The sequence below is a fragment of the Macaca fascicularis genome, chromosome 1, assembly GCF_037993035.2.
Source record: "Macaca fascicularis isolate 582-1 chromosome 1, T2T-MFA8v1.1".
Taxonomy (NCBI): domain Eukaryota; kingdom Metazoa; phylum Chordata; class Mammalia; order Primates; family Cercopithecidae; genus Macaca; species Macaca fascicularis.
In genome coordinates this window covers 218,266,887-218,294,295 of record NC_088375.1, presented here as the reverse complement: position 1 = coordinate 218,294,295, position 27,409 = coordinate 218,266,887, and the positions used below count along the sequence as shown (strand labels likewise).

General features: G+C 47.6%; 3 non-coding genes and 1 pseudogene across 3 annotated transcripts; all 4 read left to right on the top strand.

Moving 5' to 3' along the window:
• Nucleotides 1-11,686: 11,686 nt before the first annotated feature.
• Nucleotides 11,687-11,757, top strand: TRNAG-CCC (transfer RNA glycine (anticodon CCC)). Its single transcript has one exon. It is a non-coding gene; the product is annotated as a tRNA-Gly (tRNA).
• Nucleotides 11,758-13,724: 1,967 nt separating this feature from the next.
• Nucleotides 13,725-18,122, top strand: LOC135967161 (uncharacterized; annotated as a pseudogene).
• Nucleotides 16,322-16,393, top strand: TRNAE-UUC (transfer RNA glutamic acid (anticodon UUC)). Its single transcript has one exon. It is a non-coding gene; the product is annotated as a tRNA-Glu (tRNA).
• Nucleotides 18,123-19,179: 1,057 nt separating the features above from the next.
• TRNAN-GUU (transfer RNA asparagine (anticodon GUU)) lies at nucleotides 19,180-19,253 on the top strand. The gene has a single exon. It is a non-coding gene; the product is annotated as a tRNA-Asn (tRNA).
• Nucleotides 19,254-27,409: the final 8,156 nt, after the last annotated feature.

The window sequence follows — 27,409 nt, the reverse complement described above, 5'->3', positions numbered from 1 at the left end:
AGAGCAAGACTCCATCTCAAAATAAACAAACAGACAAACAAAAACAAACAAACAACAACAACAAAAAAACCTGGACTCCCTACAGCCAGTGGAGTATGCACCATTCACTTGCCACACTGTATGCTGAGTGACCCTTCCACACCTTCAATCTGCACATAACTTCAGCCTGAAACCATGTAATGTCCCTTTATTTCTTCAGTACAATGATTAATACCTTATTTCTGTACTCTGCTTCCCTCTATGCTCATCATTCTGATAGCTCTTGCCAATACTCAAATCCAGGAGCAGCAAACCACTTGACATGTCACAAACTTTTCACGCCAGTGGATTCCCCAGTGAACCAGCTCTCTTAACTCAGGCTTCCATAACAAAATACCACAGACTGGATGGCTTAAACACGAGGAATTTCTTTCTCATAGTTTGAGAGGCTGAGAAGTCCAAGACCAAACTGCCAGCCGATTCAGTTCCCCGGTGAGGGCTCTCTCCCTGGCTTGCAGACTGCTACCTTCTCCTTCTGTGCTCACGTGGTGGAGAGAGAGAGAGAGCGCACTTTGGTTGTTCATCTATTTCTTATCATGACACTGATCTCATCATGGAGATCCCATGGTCATGACCTCATCTAAACCTGATTACCTCCCAAAGGCCCTACCTCCAAAATACCTTCACATTGGGGGTTAAGGCTTCAACATATAATTTGAAGGGGACACAAACATCCATTCCATTACACTAGCACCTGCCTTTGCAATCCAGCCTCTGGGCCAGGCTTAGCAGTGGAGAGCCCAAGGCTTCAATTGACAGGATTTTTATGCTGTCAGGCTCTGGCTCCTTGGCTCTGGAAGCTTCTAGAAGCAGTAGGGTGATACATCTTTTAGCAACTATAAAGGTGTAAAACACACGGTGGGTAAGAGTGCCCTATTAAGTATTTTGGTGATGCCCCCATTAGTGTGCTTGGCTCAACCTATTAATAGGAAGTAGTGATTGGCATCCACCTCAGTACCACCCCCTGAAGTCATCCTGTCAGTTTCCATTCCATTCTCCTACCCTTGGCTTGCTCGTTCAATAGTCTTAAGTGATGTACTCCTGGGGCTCTCCTTTTTCCTTCAGAGATATCTTGTGATTTCTTTGATTCTCTCCACCTTTACAGGTTAATAAGTCTAATTTTAAAAAAATGTGTAGATGGATGTTGGGAAGCTGTGGGGAGAACCCTTGGGCTTTTTGCCTGGGTAAAGTGCAGATTCCTGAGGATTCTGGGCCTTGGTCTCCAGCTGCACTAGTGCTGGCCACTTAACTGTTCTCAGCAGCGTCACCTGGCGCAATGGTGCTGAAGCGCACTGCCAAGAGGCCAGAAGGCAAAGCGAGAGCCGGTGGCTATGGCCTGGAACCCATTTAGGCAAAATTGAGGGTGCGCGGGGACAAAGCAATAGAGAAGGGTGGGCAATACAGGATCTGTACGCCACGTATTAGGAATTGTATTTATTAAATTGTTGATTACCTAAGACTCTGGAGAGTAGTTTGAACATTTAACCGGTTTTCTGAGGATTATTTGGGGAAGAGGTGTGCATTCAAATGTATATACATAATTCGTGTGATTTCAGAATATTGACTCTCCGAGTTCCAGATGCAGATTTAGAACCTTTTTAAAAATATTTGTTTTTGTTTTCTCGCAAATCAGCCAGATCTGCAGCTTATCAGAGTAAAGCGACGTAAAGCGGGACCCTTAGGAAATGCGCTAAGACGTCACCCACTTTCATTGTCAGCCTATGAACATTCAGGCGATAGAAGAGAATGAAGAGAACCTTAAGGAATTTCTGGAACCAAAGCTAATTAATATTAAGCAGGCCTCTTGCTGGCAGACCAGTGGAAATTGTAGCCTGGTCAACAGTCTAGATTGATGAGGTCTTAAATATAGCCACAGGTTCAACTACTTTTCTGTTTGTTTCCCAACCTCAATTAAACTCACTAAATTTATGGACCAAAAAAGAAAAAAGGCCCCAAGTTTGAGCCCAGTCTCGAACTAGGGACATTTCACATGTGAGGCAAACCTGACAACCACTACACTACAGAAACCACATATACACCAGAAAAGGCAGAATACAATCCTGAAAATCATCCATCAGCCATTTCTATTACCGTTTCCAAAGTCAGAAATTCACTTGCATTTCAAAATTCCACTGAAAAAATAAGCACCAGCCATCAAGAAGACTATGGCTCCCAACAGGAACCCCGTCTCTACTAAACATTATTTTTTTAAAAAAATTATTAAAAAAAAAAAAAAAAAAGACTATGGCTCCCGACAGAAACCCTGTCTCTACTAAACATTATCAAAAAAAAAAAAAAAAAAAAAAAATTAGCCAGGCATGGTGGTGGGCGCCTGTAGTCCCAGCTACTGGGGAGGCTGAGGCAGGAGAATGACGTGAACCCAAGAGGCAGAGCTTGCAGTGAGCCGAGATCGTGCCACTGCACTCCAGGCTGGGTGACAGAGAGAGACTCTGTCTCAAAAGAAAAAAAAAGAAAAAGAAGAAATCCTCCTCCTTAGTGGACTGTTCTGGTTCTGTATAGAGCAGTGAAACATATTAGGTAGCAGGGATTCCTTATATGTTTCAGTCGATTAAAAAGAGCAACACTGGTCATGTAACAAGGAGGTTTCCACCATGACTGTCGTATGTATGACTGGCAAATGCACAATAATAGTGGGCATTGTTATACTGAATTAAGACCAGGATTATTTGAATAACAGAAAGTGATTACCATTAGTCAATATTATTTACTTTTACCTAAAGAATTTGTAGAAATATTAATGCATGGAGCCTGGGATATGCACCAAGTAGCCCCTTGGCAGCATGATTGCCTTGGCTGCAGCAAGGCGACACCCTTGGCTGTGGTGCCTCATGACCTGCAAGCTCGTCTCCTCTGGGAAGAATGTCCCACCTGATGTGGGACACTGAGGAGAATCCTGCTTCCTCAGTTTGAGCCTTTAGCTCCTTCAATTCCTCCTCAGCTTTCCTCTTCTCTTCTAAGTGCTGGTGGATCTCAGCCCTCAGGGGGAGCATTTCCCCCTGAAGACACCTGTCACTGTCCCCTCCCATCGGGGAAGGAGGGGACAAAGATGGGTTCTGGGTCTCCACAGTTGCCAGACTTTTCTCCAAAGCTACCTTGACGAGCTAAAAGAAAATCATGGTTTGAAGAAGTTAGGCCATTAAAGAGGACCCAAGAGAAACATGAGATTGCAACGGCAGTTTTCGATGAGAACAAAAACAAAAAAAGCAGATCTAAAATGAACTCCCTAACCAGAACCTCCTTAGTCACGCAATAAGGGCCCTAGGGACTGATTTGGGTGGGAAGGACCCACCAAATGAGCAGGAGGAATTTCCCCATAGAGAAGAGGAGAATCCAGAGATGGTGAGGGAGAGAAGCACATAAGAAATTAAAAACAAATGCAAACAAACGAGGTTGAAACAGGACTGGAGGGTGTGAATGCGGTGATTGTTCTCTTCCTGAGGAGACAGAGTCCTGCAAGTTTTCTCACAAGTCAGGAAGCTTCATCAGCTCTGCAACACTTGAGTCCTGGATGGCGGGAGATGATGGCTTAAGATATCAGGGAGAAAAGCCTAAGGCCCTGCCTGTAATTCTGACTCCCTCAAGGACAGCTGAGAGGGAGGACTCAGGGCACTGGTGAAACAGTCAGCAGACACAGTCACAAAATTAGAATAAGGTGGACCTACAGGGAAGACAACACCAACTATCTTATTGGCAGCAGAAGAATCACACTCTGCAGCTACTGGGAGGTGGAGGTAAAGCCACCCTGCCAAGCAGCCAACCTCACTTTTTGGTTATTATCCTTGTGCCGATGCTGCCAGACAAACTCTCTCTACAAATCTCAGCATGTGGAAGAAACGGAGGCAGGAACCATTGCCCAGCACCTCTCTATTTCTTGAGGACACTCCTGAGGTTATACATCAATGTTTTCATTAAAGCAGATCTTATGCCTTTTCCTCAAATGGGAATTTGTTAAGTTTTAGACTTTGTTATTGTTCATTTTGGGCTCATCTTTGGTCTTTTCCCATGCTCTTAAAAGTGTAGAAATCAAAATCTGAGTATGATAATCTACTTAGCATATGACTAAGTACTTTAGTACAAGGAGTTCCTGCCTGTCTGTCCAATATTAATCTTAATACGTCCCAATGTCACATTGGCTTCTTTTTCTTCTCAGTGGCAGCATTTGGAGCTTTTACTTAACTTCGGGTCAAGTTTGACCTCTGAATTTTCCACCCCTCCCCCACAGCTGTTGCTGAGTCATGTTGTTTTCTTTTATCTCTATAAATATTGTGACTTGTAATTGTCACTTCTAAATTCATTCTGGCTATACTGAATGATTCCCCAATTATCCAAGTCATCCAAATATTTGATGTGCATTTCCACAAATCATGTAGTGGCCCCCTGATTGGGGATGATTTCTAGAATTAATATGATATATTAAAATATAATATAAAAGAATTATATGCTTTATATCTCCATTCAGGTCACCCATACATTGAACAGAGCAGGGCCCGGAACAGCTTACATGGATCAACAATTGACAGAGCTGCCAGGCTTGGCGCAAAGCCACTGACTTTTGCTAAGACAAAGTATGTTCAAACCTAGGTCACAGGTTTGTGGTAGGGTTGATTCACAGTGTACATGTGCAGTGGTGTTCAGTAGCATAGCAGTCGAGGTTATGAAGACATGTGCACCCAGGTCAAAGAAGAAAGATCCTTAGACAGAGCCACTCAATTCCCAGGCACCCAACCGTCCTTGGGCTTTGTGAGCCTGAGATTTGGCAGGCTCTTGGGAACGTCTGTCTCTAAGACTCTGCTGGCAGACTTAATCAGGTTGGTGGCCACCTCCATATGTGCCCCCAGCATTTGTGACAAGATAAAGAAAGGGGAACCCGGCCGGGCGCGGTGGCTCAAGCCTGTAATCCCAGCACTTTGGGAGGCCGAGACGGGCGGATCACGAGATCAGGAGATCGAGACCATCCTGGCTAACCCCGTCTCTACTAAAAAAATACAAAAAACTAGCTGGGTGGGGTGGCGGGCGCCTGTAGTCCCAGCTACTCGGGAGGCTGAGGCAGGAGAATGGCGTGAACCCGGGAGGCAGAGCTTGCAGTGAGCTGAGATCCGGCCACTGCACTCCAGCCTGGGCGACAGAGTGAGACTCCATCTCAAAAAAAAAAAGGGGGAACCCAATAAAACCACTTCTGAAAGCTTATGATCCCACCCCTCATATAAACTATGTGATGTTGTCATTCCATATAAACTCCAAGTAACTGAACTAAAACCCACTTTGCCATTAGTCTTGAGTGTGGGCACAGCATTATTCTTTTCTAGGCCTTAAGGATTCCTTCTGCTTAAAAATAATGTCTAACTTTAATGAAGTTTACCCATTATTAAAGCGCCTTCTGGATATATGTTATCATGTTTTATTGGTTTGAATATACCTATTTTCTTTAAAAAGAAAAAATTATGAACCATGAATGTTAGCACCAGAAAAACCTTAAGGCACATCTGATCTAATTTCCCACTTTAAAGTGAGAAAATCAAACACTGCCTAGGGATCTGATTTTTCCCCAGGGTAATTTGGGTTTTCATATTTCCATCTCAAAGTGGACTTTGTTTGGCTAACTTTAAGTTTTAAATGTAAATGCCTGAAAAGGAACTCAGGATCTAGCTTTTTCATTAGTTTTGATCATGTATGAAAGCAAATATTTCTTTCCCCCAAACGAAACCCCAGGCCTTCCAGGATTTGCAGTGATAGCGTGAATCCATTCGGTCTATTTTCAATTATATCTCTCTTATTGGTTATTTTTTTCACATTTCCTAACTCATTTGTGATATTGCTTCCACATAAGTCAACTTTTTGTGCGCTGGGTTCCCATTTGCCCCACAAAGGCCTATGTGCAAATCTGATATCCTGTTTGAATGACATTGTTTTGTTTTTACCCTATTGCTTCCTGTCTGTCACAATGTTAGGTCAGTTCTCAACATTAAGCCATTAACAAGTCGCTTTTCTCAAATGCTCAGCATCACTAATCATTAGGGAAACGCAAATTAAAACCATAATGAATATCTTCTCACACCTGTTAGAGTGGCATTTATCAAAAAGGTGAATGATGTGTTAGAAATAATGCAGAGAAAAGGAAACACACACATTGTGAATAGGTATGTAAATTAGCACAGCTGATGTGGAAAACAGTATGGAGTTTCCTCAAAAAACTAAAAATAGAATCTACCCTGTGATCCAGCAACCCCATTTCTGGGTATATATCCAAGAGAAGCTTCAGAGAATGCTTTGCTGGGTTTGCTGGAACCTGGCAGGGCTCAAGAATGTGAAGATGCGCGCTGTGAGTCTCTTTCCTCCACGGTGACGGCTCTTCCGGCTCCTGTAGGAAGGAAAAGGCAATGCCCCTTTTGTCTTGTCCATGTGGGACTCCAAAGGGTCCAGACTCGACAGAAAGGCGGCGAATCTTCTCAGAGTGGGCAGGGGAGGAGACAGAATACGGGAATGGGGCAGTAGAGGGGTGGGATTTCATGAAATTTCCTGATTTAAGGCTATCATGAAGTAGGCCTCTTTGGGAGTTCGGCCCTCCAGTCGCTGGTGAGGGTAACATCCCAGCAGTCTCTGGTGAGGTCCAGTCGCCTCCCCCGACTGCAGTTAAAGCCAAAAGCAGAACGAGGCCGGCACTGCGGCCTGACCTCCAGTGACCCAGCGGTCTGTACATTCCCCAGGGTGGAAGCACTTGGACTTCAGGTGTGAAGGCGATGCGGTCACCATTGCAATAAGAAAAGCAACTAGGGAAAATGGCACCTTCTTCTCCAAACTTTTTTTGAGACACTTTGTCACTCTGTCGTCCAGGCCGGAATGCAGTGGCGCGATCTCGGCTCACTGAGACCTCTGCCTCCCGGGTTCAAGCGATTCTCCTGCCTCGGCCTCCAGAGTAGCTAAGTTTTGGCATTGAGAGATAGAGACAGGGAAGGAAGGGGGGTGGGAGGGAGAGAGAGAGAGAGAGAGAGGGAGGAGAGAGAGAGAGATTTTAACGTCTTCAAGCAAAAGGAGACTCTTTTTGCCTATTGGCCGTCTGCTGAGATGTGAACGTGAAAATCCATCCAGACGCTTTCTGTGAAAACCGTCTTTACCTCTTTGCCCACTTAGGTTAAAATCCGCACTCCATGACCCTATTGAAAAGGAAAATTACAAAAAGCAAACATAAGACGTTTCAGTTTTGTAAAGGGTAAAATGAAACTGCCCTTCAAGAAGAATCGGAAGACCGACGAGGGAGAGAAGAGCGATCGTGAAATCTAAGTGGGTTATCCCCGGGTCTTCCAGGGTTTTATACTCGGCCTCATGAAGGCGTGGCTTGGCCTGAGTTGATGTGCCCATATTTTCAAACAGCCGAGTGTCCTGAGACATAGCCTTTGCTTTGGCACCAGCTAAAATCGGAAAATGTGATCAACTATGACTTAAATTGAGTTGGGCAGACTAAGAGACAGCAGCAGTGAAGGATGCCCTTTGGGAGGAAGACGTCCAGGCGCTGAGGCCAAAGGGTCCGCGAGGAAAGAGCGCGCAGCTCACTCCCCTCGGCCTGCGGAAGGGAGGGCAAGGAGGGTCCTAGGGTTCCTGGAAGGACGCCAAGAGCCAAGAGCCCAGATGGCCGGCGCCAGGGAAAAGTCCCCGAGTAGGGGTCCGCATCCCTGGAAGGGCGGCGTCCACACTGCTGTGCGGCGCGGGGCGCCCGGGTCTCGGGTGCGCAAAACCCGCCGGCTCCTGCAGCTTCTGGGAGCCGGAGAGTGTTAGCCGGGAGGATCCCGCAGACGGCGCTTAATTCTGGAAGTGGATACCCCGCGGGAGGATGCGGGATCCCCTGAGGCCCGGGCATGGGTCCCCATGGTCTTCGTTTTGGGGGTAGGCGCGGAATGCTAAGCCTGGGCCTATTGGGAGCCATAGTCTTCTTGATGGCTGGTGCTTATTTTTTCAGTGGAATTTCGAAATGCAAGTGAATTTCTGACTTTGGAAACGATAATAGAAATGGCTGATGGACGATTTTCAGGATTGTATTTTGCCTTTTTCGTTGGCCATGTGGTTTCTGTAGCGTAGTGGCTTTCGGGTTTGCCTCACATGGGCAGGGTCCCTGGTTCGAGACCGACTGTGGATGCGTGGCGTTTTATTTCTTTTTTTTGGTCCCTAAATTTAGTGAGTTTAATCGAGGTTGGGAAACAAACAGAAAAGTAGTTGAACCTGTGGCTGCATTTTCGACCTCATCAATGTAGACTGATTGTTGACCAGGCTACAATTTCCACTGGTCTGCCAGCAAGAGGCCTGCTTAATATTAATTAGCTTTGGTTCCAGAAATTCCTTAAGGTTCTCTTCATTCTCTTCTATCGCCGGAATGTTCACAGGCTGACACTGAAAGTGGGTGACGTCTTAGCACATTTCCTAAGGGTCCCGCTTTACGTCGCTTTACTCTGATAAGCTGCAGATCTGGCTGATTTGCGAGATGACAAAAACAAAATTTTTTAAAAAAGGTTCTAAATCTGCATCTGGAACTCGGAGAGTCAATATTCTGAAATCACATGAATTATGTATGTACATTTGAATGCATACCTCTTCCCCAAATAATCCTCTGAAAACCGGTTAAGTGTCCAAACTACTCTCCGGAGTCTTAGGTAATCAACAATTTAATAAATACAATTCCTAATACGTGGTGTACAGAGCCTGTATTGCCCACCCTTCTCTATTGCTTTGTCCCCGCGCGCCCTCAATTTTGCCTAAATGGGTTCCAGGCCATAGCCACCGGCTCTCGCTTTGCCTTCTGGCCTCTTGGCAGTGCGCTTCAACATCATTGCGCCAGGTGACGCTGCTGAGAACAGCTAAGTGGCCAGCACTAGTGCAGCCGGAGACCAAGGCCCAGAATCCTCAGGAATCTGCACTTTACCCAGGCAAAAAGCCCAAGGGTTCTCCCCACAGCTTCCCAACATCCATCTACACATTTTTTTAAAATTAGACTTATTAACCTGTAAAGGTGGAGAGAATCAAAGAAATCACAAGATATCTCTGAAGGAAAAAGGAGAGCCCCAGGAGTACATCACTTAAGACTATTGAACGAGCAAGCCAAGGGTAGGAGAATGGAATGGAAACTGACGGGATGACTTCAGGGGGTGGTACTGAGGTGGATGCCAATCACTACTTCCTATTAATAGGTTGAGCCAAGCACACTAATGGGGGCATCACCAAAATACTTAATAGGGCACTCTTACCCACCGTGTGTTTTACACCTTTATAGTTGCTAAAAGATGTATCACCCTACTGCTTCTAGAAGCTTCCAGGGCCAAGGAGCCAGAGCCTGACAGCATAAAAACCCTGTCAATTGAAGCCTTGGGCTCTCCACTGCTAAGCCTGGCCCAGAGGCTGGATTGCAAAGGCAGGTGCTAGTGTAATGGAATGGATGTTTGTGTCCCCTTCAAATTATATGTTGAAGCCTTAACCCCCAATGTGAAGGTATTTTGGAGGTAGGGCCTTTGGGAGGTAATCAGGTTTAGATGAGGTCATGACCATGGGATCTCCATGATGAGATCAGTGTCATGATAAGAAATAGATGAACAACCAAAGTGCTCTCTCTCTCTCTACCACGTGAGCACAGAAGGAGAAGGTAGCAGTCTGCAAGCCAGGGAGAGAGCCCTCACCGGGGAACTGAATCGGCTGGCAGTTTGGTCATGGACTTCTCAGCCTCTCAAACTATGAGAAAGAAATTCCTCATGTTTAAGCCATCCAGTCTGTGGTATTTTGTTATGGAAGCCTGAGTTAAGAGAGCTGGTTCACTGGGGAATCCACTGGCATGAACCTGTGAAAAGTTTGTGACATGTCAAGTAGTTTGCTGCTGGATGGAGTCTTGCTCTTTTGCCCAGGCTGGAGTGCAATGGTGTGATCTCAGCTCACTGCAACCTCCACCTCCTGGGTTCAAGCGATTCTCCTGCCTCAGCCTCCCAAGTAGCTGGGACTACAGGCGGGTGCCACCACACTTGGCTAATTTTTTTTTTTTTTTGTAGTTTTAGTAGAGATGAAGTTTCTCCGTGTTAGTCACGATGGTCTCAATCTGTGACCTCATGATCCATCCACCTTGACCTCCCAAAGTGCTAGTATTACAGGCATGAGCAAGTGTGCCCGGCCAGGAGTCCAGTTTTTTGACAGAGAACTTACTGGTGTGATGTTTTAGCATCTGTGACTCTGAGATGCATATGAGGCCTTTGTAAATGTAGAAGTTGAGAGTAGAAAGTACAGGTTTATATTTTAGAAGGAGATTTGGGAATAAATGTAGCTCTGGTTGATACAGATAATATGTTAAGGTTTGTTGGCCAGAGCTGGTGTGTGTCTTGAGTGTTGGGCAAAGAACAGAGAACAGCCAAAGCTCAGCAAGGTCAACGTGAAGGGTGATTTCCTTGTTGGGCTCAAGTTTATGACTCAGCCTGGACCTAACTTGGCATCTCAGCCAGAGAAGGATGATTCCATGTCACAGCTCCTATCTTTGAAAAAGTCGGCCGGGCGCGGTGGCTCAAGCCTGTAATCCCGGCACTTTGGGAGGCCGAGACGGGCGGATCACGAGGTCAGGAGATCTAGACCATCCTGGCTAACATGGTGGAACCCCGTCTCTACTAAAAAATACAAAAAACTAGCCGGGCGCGGTGGCGGGCGCCTGTAGTCCCAGCTACTCGGGAGGCTGAGGCAGGAGAATGGCGTAAACCTGGGAGGCGGAGCTTGCAGTGAGCTGAGATCCGGCCACTGCACTCCAGCCTGGGCTACAGAGCAAGACTCTGTCTCGAAAAAAAAAAGAAAAAAAAAGAAAAAGTCATAGTGGCTCCCAGACCCAACACGTGGGGAAAATGCTGGATTTTTCTCTTCAGTTTAATGTCTCCAGGGAAATTTGAGGAAAGAAATCTGTCTACTATTTGAACTTTATCAAAAGACTATTATGTTAATATTCTGACGGTCAATATTTCCTTAAACTAGTCTACTCCTTACACATCAAAGCGTACTGACTTAGGAAATTGGATTCTCCCAAACAATGAAACATTGACTGCAAGCATTATTAATCTTTTTATATCAGTTTTCCTTCAAATGCTTTAAATATCTTCAAGCAGACAAATAATAGTATTATAATGATGATGAGACCGATCATTACTCTGTTGCCAAAAAAACCAGCGACAAAAGACTAACTCAGTGGACCAAGCTTTGTTTCTTCATTATCTCTACCTTGATTCTGTCCTTTTATTTCGTCTTTCTTCTAATTCTGCTTCTGCTTCTTATTTCCTCCCTGGATTTGAACTTTACTTCCCTAAACTACCAGTTAGGTTACCTTCTCAGAACCTGTAAGGCAGCAGTTTGAGGTTGACAATTGAAGATTTAGGATTAGAAGAAAGAAACATGAATGAATTTCTGTTTGATGGTAGGAGTTTGTAATGCAGGTAGAAAGACCTTGTTCAGAGTCTGACAGATGAACTACTTTGATATTTATAACTTTGTCTAGTAGAAGTTCCTATAAAAACATTTGGTTTGGATGTCTTTGTTAGCTTTTAGTCGAGTCTAGAAAAAGCCGCTTGGAACAGTTGCTAAGTCTTTGTGGATACTCCTTTATCCTCTAGTTCGCAGCTAAGGAGAGGCCCTGGTGGTTCAGTGGTAGAATTCTCGCCTCCCACGCGGGAGACCCGGGTTCAATTCCCGGCCAGTGCAAGAGTCTGTTGGACTCAAGTAAACCACTTAGCAAAGTGGTAAGCACGAAGTGTTTACGTTCAGTGACTACGGTTTTTATATTGGTACTTGTTACTTTCATCTATTCCCTAGGCGGATCCCTGCAATCACAAAGAACCATCAGGTTCCTGATTCGCCTGCTGGACCTTGGGCTTACCGCTGAGCCACTACGGAGAACCTCCTGGAAGCAGAGAAGCTGCGGGCGGGGCAGTCACCTCAGAGGTCCAAGAGGCGTCAGCAGCCCAAAGAAAAGGGAGGTGTGTTTGGAAGAATCTGCGTGGAGACTGGTCCTTGTGCGGAGGTGGACAGTGGACCCTCAGGGCTGTACGTCAGACACTGACCCGAATTTGCTAACATCGTCAGCCACTGCCGCCTCAGCGTGTTTTGTGGGCCCATCGGCGTTCCTCGAGTGATTCCGTTTATGTGTGTGGTAACGTGTGTCAACAGGTGTTGGCTTGAAATTTGGCGGGGCACGGTGGCTCATGCCTGTAATTCCAACACTTCTTGAGGCCGAAGCGAATGGATCTCATGAGCTCAAGAGTTCAAGACCAGCCTGGCTAACATGGAGTAATCCCGTCTTTACTAAAAATACAAAAATTAGCCGAACGTGGTGGCATGCACCTGCTATTCCAGCTACTTGGGAGGTTGAAACAGGAGACTCGCTTGAACCCAGGAGGCAGAGGTTCAGTGAGCCAAGATCACGCTACTGCATTCCAGCCTGGGCGACAGAGCCAGACTCCCTCAACATGCATGCATGCTGAGTAAACATGACTGTTACATGCAACCCCTCTTCACTTTGGGGTGGAGACAACATTTAAGTACATTATAATAAGGTCCTGTGCTTCAAAAGGTGAAGCAGGGACACAAAGGCAATCAAGAGCACAGCCTCTGTGCACTGTCCAGAACCAGTCCACAGCCAGTGGTCTCTTATCAAGAGAAAGTTACTGAAATCAGTGTCTTGTCCAATCAAAGCTGTAGTGATGGCTTGTGTTGGGAGGGCTCAGTCAGTTTATGGTAATGGGTGAGCTGCAAGTGCTTCAGCATTGCTTATCTGAAGGCCTGTGCTTGTTTAGGTAGAGAAAAAGAAAGGAAGAAAAAAAACACCTGTGGCAATTAGAACATAGTTTATTCTTTAAACTGAGGGGTGCATGACTTAACCTTGCCTGGCATGGCCTCAGGTCTTGTTTATAATGTGGTATCTTACTACTGTAAGGAGTCTGTTCTGTCAGTCTTATGACCTCTATTTTAACAATAATGCTGGTCAGTTGTGTCTAAACCACAAAAGGGAGAGAGTATAAGGACAGGGGTCTGAGCTTCCAAATTCTGGCCAGGAACTCAGTATTCAAGACTTCCCTGGGGTCTCCCTGGCCAAGAAGGGATCTGTCCAGTTGGTTGGGTGGCTTCGGATTTTAATTTTACTTCTCAAAGCATTTAATTTGATGAAATGTTGCCAATTTTTTTCTTTATTTTTAAAGACTCATGGTTTTTTTTTTTTTTTTTTTTTTTGAGACGGAGTCTTGCTCTGTCGCCCAGGCTGCAGTGCAGTGGCCGGATCTCAGCTCCCTGCAAGCTCTGCCTCCCGAGTTTACGCCATTCTCCTGCCTCAGCCTCCCGAGTAGCTGGGACTACAGGCGCCGGCCACCACGCCCGGTTAGGGTTTTTTTTGTATTTTTTAGTAGAGACGGGGTTTCACCGTGTTAGCCAGGATGGTCTCTATCTCCTGATCTCATGATCCGCCCGTCTGGGCCTCCCGAAGTGCTGGGATTACAGGCTTGAGCCACCGCGCCCAGCCAAGCCTCTTATGTTCTATAAGAAATCTTTCTACTCAGGATAGTGAATGTATTCTCTTAATTTTCTCTATGAGTTCCAGAGTTTTAGTTTTAATTTTTAAATTGATGACATCTAAAATTCTACTCCTAATCAAAACATTCTTGAGGGTTACCAAGGACAACTCCAAAAATCTTCCTTAAATGGTCCTTAAAGAACTTACTGGGATCCTGGGCTGCAGGGCACAGTGGTTTTAGTGCACCTCTGCTCTTAAGACGATTGATAAATTGTCTTTGTGAACGCATCAGGCTGTTTAAAAATCAGCAATTTAGGGCTTGCTTGCAACATGCAGTTATGCAGCAGCAGTTTTCTGGATCTCATGAATGCCTGCATGCATACTTCCCCGGGAATTTTCTAAATTTGAATTCTCAAGGTATTTCAAGTGTCTTAGTTGTCTTTCTTTTGCCTACTGCCACACACATACCACCAAATGCTGCACTCCAAGCTTCTCCTTCTGCACCCGGGACTCCCAGCCTCCAGTTAGACAATCTACATCTTCCCACACGTGCCTGAGGCTCCATCAGGTCACGTGCTCTCACTCACCTATGCTGCTTGCTGACTTGTGACAGAAGATTCTCTATTGTACCTTCTGGGGACAATACATCTCCAGTTGTCTGCTGGGAGGATGAACATGCGAAAAATACACAACACTCAGCGCAGAGTGTGGATTTAATCCCATTAGTCTGAATGGGACTAATGCCCTTATAAAAGGGACCCCGGGGAGCTCTCTCGCCCTCTTTCTGCCCCCTGAGGATACAATGAGAAGGTGGCAGTCTACAACCAGAAAAAAAGTCCCTCACCATAACCCTACCATGTTATCACCTTGATGTCGGACCAACCTCCAGAACTGTGAGAAATAAATTTCTGTTGTGAATTAGTCACCCAGTTTACGGTACATTGTTATAGAAGGCTGAACTAACACAGAGATGGAACCCCATGGAGGGTCTCTAATTTGCTAAGCTAGTCATCAGGCAGGATGTTGCCAGTTAGAAACAGGAAGAGCTGACTTTTTGTGCATATGAAAGAAGATAGTGGACAGGCCCATTGTGTCGACTTTGTCCGCCTTGGCAAACTGGAGACAGAAACTCGATTCACCTTCGCCAGCCACGGGAGGACCCGGAGGACCTCCCGAGGAGGTTAGGTCGACTTTCTGGTAACTTTAGATCCTGAAACCACACAGGATTTTTCTTGTCCTCCCTGTGATCTCTCTTCCGCCTACCCAACAGGACAGGACAGGACACCGCCTCTCTTTCCCATCAGAAAAGGGAAAGGACCGAAGTGAACAGCCGGTTTCCCCTACGTGTCCTTCCGGGCCTGGGCGTCTCGGGAGCTCAGGCTGACCCGAGACCTAACTCCTGGCGAGTGGGACCAACAGGAGCCTGGAAGAGCGCGCGCACCGCGGTGGAGGTTCGGCGCCGGGGGTCGAGAACCGCAGTCAAACCCTGTTCTTCCCCACGCACCGCGCACCTGCCCCCGGGGATGCCGAAGGAAGTGGCCCATAAGACTTCTCTACAACCGAAAGAGGCCTGAAGCTCCAGGACGGGCGAGAGGAGCCTCGTTGAGCGAACCCAGCCCTCTGCCTGGCTGGCCCTGGTCAACAGGCTCGGAAGTGGCGGATTTGGAGGACAGAACGGAAGAAAAGACCTAAGGTTTCGAATCTCATGATTTGGAGATGTTAAAAGCCTCCGATCCTAAGGTCCGACTGTGCCGGGGAGGGAGCGAGGGTGTCTCGAGCTGGATGGAGCCCTGAGCCTTCATCTGGAGAGTCCTCTGCACAAGTTCAGAGAGCACGGCAACCCGCAGCAATGGTTCTCAAGAGGAGGCAACTTCGCCCTTACACGCCTCTCCCATCCTCGCTGAGACACTAGGCCAAGACTGGGGGAAGCGGGGAGGGACATTGTTAACCCCCAGCTTGTATCTAGTCAGCCGAGGGACGGATGCTGCTAAACACCTTACAATCCACCGCGGGAGGGCCCCTCCCCCGCCCCGAAGTAGCCATTCGGCAGAGGAGGAGAAACTCGCGTGTAGATCAATGCCCACGCACTTGGCCGATGGGAACTCACGAATGGGTGACCAATTGGATCTCGGATCTGAGGATAAAACTCCAGCGTCAGAGGCAACTCTGGAAGTTTTGTCCGGAGCAAACGCAACGGTGGCGTTGCCTTCGCGGAAGATGGGAAAATGGCAGGTGTCACAGGTTGCAGGGGAAGGTCGGAGACCAGCTGAGGGCCCCGGAGCCTTCCTGGAAAGACTTTCCCATCCAGCCCGTCTCGGTTTCCGCATCCGTCTGATTCCTTATGATGTTGAGGGTGCCGGGTTCTGGGTCCTTTATGATGCAGAGGGTGCCCCCGTCTCACCCCCGGCACCTCCCGGCTCCCGCCGCCTCCTGGCAATCTGGTGCGCGGCTCCGGACCTGGCGACCCGCGACCGTCTGGTCATTTACTGCCTCCTCGCAAAGGCGCATCTCTAGTTCAGTGGTGAGCTGCGGCCAGGTCGCTGCAACTCGCTGCAGGACTTGGGACTCCTGGCTTTGATGTCCGTCTCGGAGCCCTCGGTGTGTCGCCTGCAGGCTCTCTGTTTTGAAGAAAGCAGGGAGGGAAGAGCCTTGTGAGACGACTCCAGGAGTAAAGAGCGACCCTCACAAGGCCCAAGTCCTCCCAGAGCACAGGGAAACTGTGGCTTCAGAGCAAAGATGGGAGAGCAAGCACCCTCCCTTGTGTCCCTGGTGGTCTAGTGGCTAGGATTCGGCGCTTTCACCGCCGCGGCCCGGGTTCGATTCCCGGTCAGGGAATTGTTTTGCACTGGCCGCCCTCCCGCAGGAATCTTCCTTTACTACGCGGTCAGCTCCAAGGACTGGATGCAGAGCCCTCTCCGCAGCGAAGGGCAAACCCAGGCGAAGAAGCGCAAGTCCTGGTAGACCACCTCACATGGCACACCGCTCATATTTATCTCCGTGTCCGTCATCCGCAGAAGCGGCTTTAGAAAGCGACTGAGCGTCTCGCTCAAGTGTACACAGCCGTTCAGAGATGCCAGCCCCCATGGAGCTGCACCCAATAAGCCCTCTTTCTTTGCCGTAGCCGCTCTGGAGGCGCCTAACGGGCTGGGCTGCGAATAACTGAGAGGCCAAGCCAAGTCTAGCTTTTGTGCAAGCCCTGGACACGGGCACTGGCCAGTCAGCGGAGCCTCCTCACCTTCATTCGCAGCTAACGTGCTCGTTAGGCCTTCGGAAGAGGCGACCGGAGGCGATGCCCGCGAAGTTGGGAGGCGGGTGAGCGGCGGGTGAGGTCCTCGAGGGCGGTCCGGTTTGCTGATTGAGCGGTAGAGGGAGGCGATGTTCGCTGACCCAACAACGACAGCAGGTGGAGTAGGCACAAATGGAAAACTGTTGCCGGTGCCCTAAGCAGAAGGCAGGTGTAGAAATCAGCACTAGGACGTCGAAGCAATGGTAAAACAGTCAAATCCCACAATGTCTACACTCTACCAAGAACTTGCGCACGCTCCCCCTTTTCCATTCAGTGCTCGCAAGAGGGGTTCGGAGAACCCCACGTCCACTGTAAGCTCAGGGGGAAGCGGGAGCCAGGGAGGTGAAGTGCACAGACTGGGCAGAGGCGGCGGGCAGAACCGCGGGGGTGAGAGGGCGCGGTGGCTGCGGGGCGGGAGCCGCTGCTGAAAGGCGGCCTGGGTTGTCGTGTGGGGTGACTGTCGGTGGAATCTTTGGCGGAGAGCGGTTTGGAAGAATGGCGAGGGGCGGCAGTGGGGAGGGTGTTGACCCTGAGCGTCCGGCCCGGGCGAGGGGGCTGTGCTGTCCCGGCAGGGCATGGGCTAATTCCCACTTACCTGGCGGGGGAGAGACCGTGGTCACGAAGGGGGTTCTCCCAGAGTGAAGCTTCTTCATCGCGCTCTAGAGTTGCTGATCCTGTGATTTCCTCAACGTGGGAAACGGTGTTTGTGCTAGAAAAGGGCGGCGCTCTTTACCTAACGTAACGGGATTCAAGACTGACATCGCCTCACGCCCACCCTAAAACGTTTACGTGGCTTCCTTGTCTTTTTTTTTTCCCTGTCCTAAAGTCGCCTCATCCTCACACCCCGTCATTTTTTTCTTCCACACTCGAGTCTCTCTCTCTCATTAAAAGCTCCACCAAATATTTGAAATATCTCAACCAGAAAGACTGCAATACATTATTTTATTCGTGGAAGCTACAGACCAGCTAGGTTGAGAGTTGCTTGATATTTTCTGCTAAACGGTGAGGCATAGGGCACCTCGGAAGGTTCCTCTTTGGGCCGTTGTTTGTGTACTATTGGGTTTCCTTCTTTTCCCCAGACAGTATGGCGCTGTGGGGCCAGCGGTAAACCCTGCTTTCTGGCTTTCTGGCTTTCTGGCTGCAGATAAAGGCCGCAGCTGGTGCAGGAATTAAAAGCAAACCAGAAGACACGTGCGTTCGCCCCAGTGGGTCCAAGATAGAGTCTGACTGTAGCAGGATTCGGGCTGGAACAGAGGTTGCTGCAGGTACAACGCAGAGTATTAACCACTGTAGAATCCCAGTGCGCCCCACACTTACTGCTCGTGGTTTTGCTTCCCCACCCCTCTTTTATTTATTTATATGTTTGTTTGAGAGACAGAATTTCACTTTGTTGCCCAGGCTGGAGTGCAGTGGCGCGATCTCGGCTCACTGCTACCTCAGCCTCTCAGGTTCAAGCGATTGTCCTGCCTCAGCCTCCCTAGTAGCTGGCACTACAAGCATGCGCCACGAAGCCCAGCTAATTTTTGTATTTTTCGTAGAGACGGGCTTTCACCATGTTGGCCCGGCTGGTCTCCAACTCCTAACTTGAAGTGACTGATCCACCCACTTCGGCCTCCCAAAGTGCTGGGATTACAGGCGTGAGCCACCTCGCCTGGTCCCCCGATTTTTTTTTTAATGTAAAAACATTATGCGATTTTTACTTCTTTATTCTTGGGCAGCTACAAGTTCTCCTGATTTTCTCACGTGTTCTTCCCGTTTCCCGCTCTCCATTCTGATGCATGTCCCATCTTCTCTGCATCCAGCCGGTGCCCTCTGTACGGGCATCCTGGGCTGTCCCATTGTCTCGTCCTGGTCTCCCCTGCTTCTCCCTCCTCTTTTTCACTTTTTGCCTTTTGAATCCCCTGCCTCTTGCCCGCTCCCGCCCCACCAACCCCATCTACTGAAGCCGAGTTGAGTGAGGGGAGAGCAAGCGGAGCAGATGATTGCCTGAAGGCGGCGCAAAAAGACAGCTATCATGAGAGCCGTCGGGGCCTTCAACTTCCCCGGGGCCCTATCAGGCCCAGGCTAGGGTCGCAGATCCAGGTATTTTCAGAGGCACTGGCTTCTGAAGTAGGCGAGGGTCAACGCAGGGTGAAGGCCATTCGGCCGCCCTTCTGGCTTCAGAGGGATGCAATGCGCGCGTTTCTAACGTGCAACAACACAATGAGTCGACTCAGCCTCTCCGGTTTTCTGAAGCTTTGTTGTCTGCACACTTTTCCTGCAGAGAGCGAACAGCAACCGTTAAACTTCAGTGATTGCTTAATCTATGGTGAGATGAAAGCGTCCAACGGACGTTGTCTCTGTGGCGCAATCGGTGAGCGCGTTCGGCTGTTAACCGAAAGGTTGGTGGTTCGAGCCCACCCAGGGACGTGATTTTAAATGTTGGCAGTTGTGGCCAGGCGCGGTGGCTCAGGCTTATTAATCTCAACACTTTGAGAGACCAAGGTAGGAGAAGCCTCACTTGAACTCAGAAGTTCAAGACCAGTGAGAATCCCATCTCATTAGAATAATAATAATAAATTGCAGTTATTTCTCCTCAGGCCTTGCACTGTATTTAAAAGTGAAAGACCAGTCGCTTGTGTCATGTGCATTCCATGAGGACACAAAGCAGAAGGTTCCCCTCTGAGCCTCCTAGAAAATACGATCCCTCCAGAACAAACTAGGTTGTATGCATGGGAACCTGAAAGTATATGAAGAGAGAAACCTCAAAAATTTTGCCTTGCTTTCCACAAAAATTAACCCATCACAGTCTCCTTCAAGTGGCATCATACCTCTTCACATTACTCCTCTCCCTGCCTTTATGCTGTTGTCATGCATTTTACTTTACACGTGTTATAAACCTTCCAATCCATCTTTATTACTTTTGTTTAAAGAGTCAGATGTGTTTTTGTTTTGTTTGTTTGTTTGTTGTTTGTAAGATAAGTCTTGCTCTATCAGACAGGCTGGAGTGCAGGGGCACAATCTTGGCTCACTGCAACCTCTGCTTCCCGGGTTCAAGCGATTCTCCTGACTCAGACTCCTGAGTAGCAGAGATTACAGGCATGGGTCACCACACCTGACTAACTTTTGTACTTTTAGTAGAGAAGGGGGTTCACCATATTGGCCAAGCTGGTCTCCAACTCCTGACCTGAAATGATCCTTGCCCGCCTCGGCCTCCCAAAGTGGTGGGATTACAGGCATGAACCACCACGCCTGGCTAAACAGTCAGATGTTAAAATTATATATTTGCCTATGTAGATGTCATTTCTAGTGGGTTTGTGTGTGTGTGTGTGTTTGTGTGTACATCCAGATTTTCTTCCGGTGTCAGTTTCCTTCTGTCTGGAGGACTCCTTTAACTTGCCTATGAGATGTCTTAAACTTGCACTATCATTCACTGATGCTCTGGGAAAAAAAAAAAAATTTGTTTTTTTTTTTTTTTTTTTTTTTTTTTACGCGGTGGCTCACGCCTGTAATCCCAACACTTTGGGAGGCTGAGGCGGGTGGATCACGAGGTCAGGAGATTGAGACCATCCTAGCTAACACAGTGAAACGCTGTCTCTACTAAAAATACAAAAAATTAGCCAGGCCTGGTGGCGGGCGCCTGTAGTCTCAGCTACTCAGGAGGCTGAGGCAGGAGAATGGTGTGAACCTGGGAGGCTGAGCTTGCAGTGAGCTGAGATCGCGCCACTGCACTCCAGCCTGGGTGACAGAGTGAGACTCCGTCTCAAAAAACAAAAAATTGTTTCCATGAGTTGATGAGTTGTATTTTAGATGTTTCAATAATTCGTGGCTTTGTGTTTCTTAATCTTTTTTTCTGCAGTGTCTAATCTGCTATTAATTGTATCCAGTCAATTTATTATCTCAGGTGTTATTGTTTTTAATCTCTAAAGTTTGATTCCGACCATTTTTATATGTTCGATACCTCTGCTTGATTCTTTGGACCCACAAAATATTGTCATAATAACTGTTTTAAAGTCCTCTGTGTTCTTTTGTTTTTTTTTTTGTTTGTTTGTTTCTTTTTTTTTTTAGGACGGAGTCTCACTATTCTTTCCAGGCTGGAGTGCAATGCTGCGATCTCAGCTCACCACAACATCTGCCCCCCTAGCTCAAGCAATTCTCCTGCCTCTGTCTCCCGAGTAGCTGGGATTACAGGCATGCACCACCATGCCTGGCTAATTTTTGTGTTTTTACTGGAGAAAGGGTTTCACCATGCTGACCAGGCTGGTCTCGAACTCCTGACCTCAGGTGATCCGCCTGCCTCAGCTTCCCAAAGTGCTGAGATTACAGGCATGAGCCACCACGCCTGGCTGTCCTCTCTGTTAATTCTAACATCATGTTAGGTCTGGTTCAATTTTGATTAACTGATTATTTCCCCTCTTTATGGGTTATCGTTTCCTGGCTCTTTGCATACTTGGTATTCTTTAATTGGATACTGGACATTGTGAAGTTTACCTTCTTGCCTACTAGCTATTTTTAAATTCCTTTTTTTCCCTTGCCAGCAGGAAGTTATATTTTATAATTCCTACAAATTGTCTTGAATTTTTTCTGGGGTGCACTTAAGTGACCTGTAAACAGTTGAATCTTTTGGATCTGCTTTTATGAACTTTTACGTGGTTCAGAAGTAGTGCTCAGTCCCAGGCTGATTATATCCCATTACGAAAGCATTAAGAATTATGAATAATTCCAGTCTGGCTGGTGCGAACAGATACTGTTTTCTGCACCGTGTGAGTACCAGACACAGTTCCATGATTTTCTTAGGTGGTTCTTTCCCTGGCACTAGTCAGCTACTCTTTTCACAATCATGCACTAACTAGTGCTCTGCAGAATACTCTGGTGGCAGAACCTGTACATATGCCCTGATTCTCTCTCTGCTCAGTTCTCTTCTCACTGTATCTTTGTCCTATGAACTCTGTCTTGCTCTCCCTGGACACTTAGCTTCACTTCCTCAATTCAGGGAGTCTGCCACCGATCCTTTTCATTGTGCCTAGCCTGGAAACAATTGTGCACCAGACTGTCATTCCCTTCCATCCCAGATTGAACTCCAGAAAAATGAGAGGGTTCAGTGTAAGTGAAAACAGTTGGGCCATTGCATTCCATTTGAACCAGTTGATTTGCATGTCTGTAAAGGAGTCTGGAAAATGAACCCTAGGCCTAATGTGAATGGTGAACAAAATCAGATCTAGAAGTAGTGAATGTATCGTAAGCTAAGCAGAATTTTTTAAACTAGCAGCATTAGTGATTCAGGTGGAATTTCTTCCTCTTCCCTAGGTTCAGTTTCTGGCCAAAGCATGTAGTTTGGTTTGTTTTGGTTTGGTTTGGTTTCTCACTGTCAACATAACCTCATTTGTTACATCTGCTGGAGTCTTTATTACTCACTTGGTGAGTCTTGTCTAAATAGAGATTCAGCAGCCAGGAGCATGGCCACTGTGAGCTGAGGAAATGTGGGGAAAAAAAATTCCATTGGCTTTTTTTTTTTTTTTTTTTGAGAGGGAGTCTCAGTCTGTTGCCCAGGTTGGAGTGCAGTGGTGCGATCTGGGCTCACTGCAAGCTCCGTCTCCGAGGTTCAAACCATTCTCCTGCCTCAGTCTCCCAAGCAGCTGAGACTACAGGTGCCCGCCACCTCCCCCGGCTAATTTTTTTGTATTTTTTAGTAGAGACGGGGTTTTACTGTGTTAGCCAGGATGGTCTCGATCTCCTGACCTCGTGATCCACCCGTCTCGGCCTCCCAAAGTGCTGGGATTACAGGCTTGAGCCACCGCACCCGGCCGGCTTTTTTTTTTTTTTTTTTAGAGGAGTCTCACTCTATTGCTCAGGCTGAAGTGCAGTGGTGTGATCTCTGCTCACTGCAACCTCAGCTCACTGCAACCCCCGCCTCCCAGGTTCAAGCGATTCTCCTGCCTCAGTCCCCCCAGTAGCTGAGATTACAGGCATCCGCCACCGTTCCCCACTAATTTTTGTATTTTTAGTAGACACAGGGGTTCACCATGTTGGCCAGGCTGGTCTTGAACTCCTGACCTCAGGCCATCCACCCACCTCCGCCTCCCAAAGTTCTGGGATTACAGGCATGAGCCACCGTACCCAGCCCCATTGGCGTTTTTGGAATAAAAGATGGTAATACATTGTCTCCTCATCAACGTGTCTGCCATGGGGGCAGGGTTGCGATACTGGAGGAATTAGTGCTTGGCCTGAAGTGTAGCAACAACCCCTCCAGCCCACTCAACTCACCTTCCAGAGAGGGAGGTAAGTTCTGGTGTGTTTCTATGGGTTTATAACCTTTAGAACTAGTAACCTTTTCACATTAGTCTGTATTCCTGGTGGATCCATGAAGTCCTGGCAAAAAAAATCATACAGTCACGGTTGATCCATGACATTTGTGCTGGGCCTTGGGCAGAAACTGAACCTCCAGGAAGACGTGTATATCTGAAGTGGGCTGGTAGAAAGCTGAAAGGAGAGCCCTTGGACCTTTGACCTGGGTCAAGGGCAGGTCCCTGAGGATTCAGATGCCTTGGCTTGCAGCTACACCAGTGCTGGCCACTCAGTGGTTCCAAGCAGCATTCTGGCGCCCAAGTGCCTAGGGGCTCCCTCCAGAGAATAGAAGGCAAAGCAAGCCCTGGATGCAGTGACCCCAAACCTGTCAAGGAGAATAGAAGGCAAAAGCCGGAGAAAAGGGTGAGAAAGTGGGTGAGAGCCTTCCGGGACCTGTACACCACACATCGGGAATTGTGTCTATTAAAACTGTTGGTTCCTGAAGCCTCTGGAGGGTGGGTTGGGCAATTACAGTTTTCTGAGAAAGATTATTTGGGGGTAGGGAAAGGTATGCATTGTTAATATAAAAATATTTGAGACAGAGTCTGGCTGTGTCACCCAGGCTGGAGTGCAGTGGCGTGATCTCAGCTCACCACAACCTCTCCCTCCTGGGTTCAAGTGATTCTCCTGCCTCAGCTCTGGAGTAGCAGGGATTACAGGCACACACCACCATGCCTGGCTAATTTTTGTATTTTTAGTAAAGACAGTGTTTCACTATGTTGGCCAGGCTGGTCTCAAACTCTTGATCTCAAATGATCCGCCCACCTCCATCTCCCAAAATGCTGGGGTTACAGGCATGAGCTGCAGAGCCCGGCCAAAAAATATTACTTTTGTGGGACACAGTGGCTCACACTTGTAATCCCAGTTATTTGTGAGGCTGAAGTGGGTGGATCACCTGAGGTATAGAGTTCGAGACCAGCCTGAATAACATGGTGAAACTCCCATCTCTCCTAAAAATACAAAAATTAACCGAGCGTGTTGGTGCACACCTATAATCCCAGCTATCGGGAGGCTGAGGCAGGAGAATCACTTGAACGTGGGAGGTGGAGGTTGCAGTGAGCCGAGATGGCCCCACTGCACTCCAGCCTGGGCAACAGCGAGATTCCATCTCAAAAAAAAAAAAAAAAAAAAAAAAAATCTATCTATCTATCTATCTGTCTATCTATCTATCTATCCGTCTATTCTTAGTTGGTATGAATATGGAATATTGACTCCACACCCTTGGCTTGAGGTCCAGATGCAGCTTCAGATTGGTTTTCTCAGGCAAATCAACCTGTTCCACAGCTGTGCTCTGAGAGGGAGGGCAGCCAAGCAGCACCCCCAGGAAATAACTCCTGAGCTTTCAGAGAGGTAATCACTTATTCACTGTCAGCCCGTGGAGAAATTCAGGCGTTAGAAGAGAATGAAGAGAACGTTGTGAGATTTCCTGATCTAAAACTCTACATTGTTGTATCACCCTCAACCTCCCTTGCTGAAATGATGGCCCGCTGACAAATGTGCACTTCCCTCCTCACCACTCTGACTAGCAGACCAAGGTGTGGTTTGCTGGGAGCAGATTTGTTGATTAGTAATGGCATTCCTTTCATGTTTCTTTAGAATCACCTACGTATTTCCAACCTTCAGAAAAGCCAAGGTGTTGCTGCCCGATTTCAAACCGGGGACCTTTGACACGTGAAGCGAACATGTACTCACTACACGACACAAACCCTCCCAGTTCCCGGCACAAGACGTATTCCTGAAAATGTTAACGTCTGCTGTTTTTAACTATTAGAGTTTCCAATATAAGAAATGCGACGGCTTTTCAAAATTTGAGTGAAAAAGACGCCAGGAAACACAGGCAGACAGGCTGAACCCTCATTTATGGTTCCACACCTAACCCAAAACCAAGACCCTAGGGACCCCCAGTCTGGCTTCGGGATCCCGCATCTTATGCAGGGTTTCCAGGAACTGAGTGCCTGTGTGTGGGATTCTCATGGCTGACTCTCTCTGGCTCCCAGAAGCTTCAGGAACTGATGAGTTTTGAGCGACGGAGCCCCGAGTGCCCCGTGCTACACAGGAGTGTTACTTTCATAACACTTTGCTACCTGTACTTACATCTTCTCTGCAGGAGGTGGGAATTTGAAAGGAAAAGTAACTGAAGTTTTGCTAGACTTAGAAAACCTTCTGGGTGTAGTAGAGATCCTTGTTAGACGTGGGGACAATGGCAAGCATCCCAAAGGGCTCCTCACTAGGGTGTCTGTAAAGCAATTGGAGCAAATTCAAATTAGATGGCTCAAAGAAAAGGAAACATTTTCCTGGGAAAACAAGAAATTTGGCCTGAAACTGGTTCTTTACATTTTAATACTGTTTTACAATTGGACTTATTCAGTAAAAAGGAAGGAAAGTGGGAAGAATGTCCTTACGTACAGGCTTTTATGGCCCCTACCAGGAATCTAACGTAAGAGTCACTGCAGGATGTGTCTGGCTCATGTCACGCACCAAGAAACTACGTGGGATATCCCCGATGCTCCCTTCCTAGCGGCACCCCCTGGAACACCCATGCCCTCCCCTGGGTCTTCTCAGTCCCCCAGTTCTGAAAGGGGTCCTGCCAGTTCTCCAGTGCAGGATTCCACCCCAGTGTCATCAGGAACCCCTCCCTTTTATTCAGCTAGCTCCAGCCTATATCCCCCACTGCTCAAGGGAAGTAAGCCCAACCACTACCACCAGGAGTGGAACTCTGTATCAGCCCCTGAAATCGAATCTGTGTTCATTGTGGGAGGTAGCTAGCAGAGATAAGGGAACAATCACAGTATATGTGCCATTTCCTATGTCCAAATTGGCTTTATACAAGGAGAAATTTGGCTGGTTTTTGAAGGCTCCAAGGAAGTTTATAGAGGAGTTTGTTAGGTTGATCGTGTCCTTTGATTTAACTTGGCACAACTTTCAAATATTATTGTCCACTTGCTGTACTATAGAGGAGACGCAAAGGATTCTGGGTACTGGCCTGTGACTGTACAGATAGAGTAGCTGCTCATATCCAAGGCCATGCCATTTATGTAGGAGGAGATGCACTTCCACATAGAGACCCTCAGTGGGATTATCAGAAGGGTTCCCAAGAACTTGAATGTAGAAATCACATGCTAACTTGTTTAATAGAAAGTATGAAAAGGTGTGTGATTAAGTCAGTTAATTATGACAAGGATAGAGAAGTAACACAGTGGAAGGATGAAACTCCCATTCTGTTTTAGGGCTGCTTGGTTGAGGCACTCAGGAAATATACTAATGTAGACCTAGACACCCCGGAAGGGCGGGCTCTTCTGGGCATGCATTTTATTACTCAATCTACCCTTGACATAAGGAGGAAGTTACAAAAGGCAGGAATAGGACCCCAAGCTCCAGCAGCCAACTCTTAAACGTGGCCTTTGGAGTTTATAACAATAGGGACAGGGTAGAGGAAGAGGAGAAAACTCAAAGAAATAGCCAAACATTGCAATTGTTCACAGCTGCTTTCAGCCTCCTACTCCTTTTGAGCTACCCGTCGTGGGAAAGTGTTGCAAGAGTGGCTTTGGGATGCCCAGACAAAAGCCAGCTCGTCAGCCCCTGGGCCGGAATCAGTGTGCCTTCTGTCAGTAAGAGGGCCACTGCAGGAAAGACTGCCTCAGGCTCCAAACGGAGTCTGAGCTCCCTGGACCCCTGTTGGCTAAGAGAACACAGGACTGACAGGGCCCAAGGTCCCCAAAGCTTCTACCGGACACCTTACTATATCTACAGAAGAGCCTCAGGTAACTCTTGACATGGTGGGTAAAAATATTGAGTTATTGGATATGGGAACCACCTTCTCAGTTCTGACCTAGTCCTTGGGGCCACTGTCTTCCCACTCCTGTACTGTAATGAGGATAGATGACCAGCTAAAAGCTAGGAGATTCACCCATTGCTTTAGTTGCGCTGTGGGGAACCATATGTTTTCCCACAGATTTTTGCTGCTGCTTGAGTGCCTTTTTCCTTTACTGGGATGAGACTTACTTTCCCAATAACAGGCTGCAGTTCAATTTGTAGCACCGCAAGGGAAGGCCACAGGGCTTCCACAGACATGGAATGAGATGGGAAATGAAGAATGCCAATCACTAAAGCGGTAGTCAGGGGCCTCTCATCAAGATCCCTGCCTTTCACCATTCTTTTACCAACTTCATCTTCTTATTGGGGAACATGAGGCAACTTTAAGAGCTCTTACGGTTTCAAACAAAGCAGGGCCAAGTGCTAAG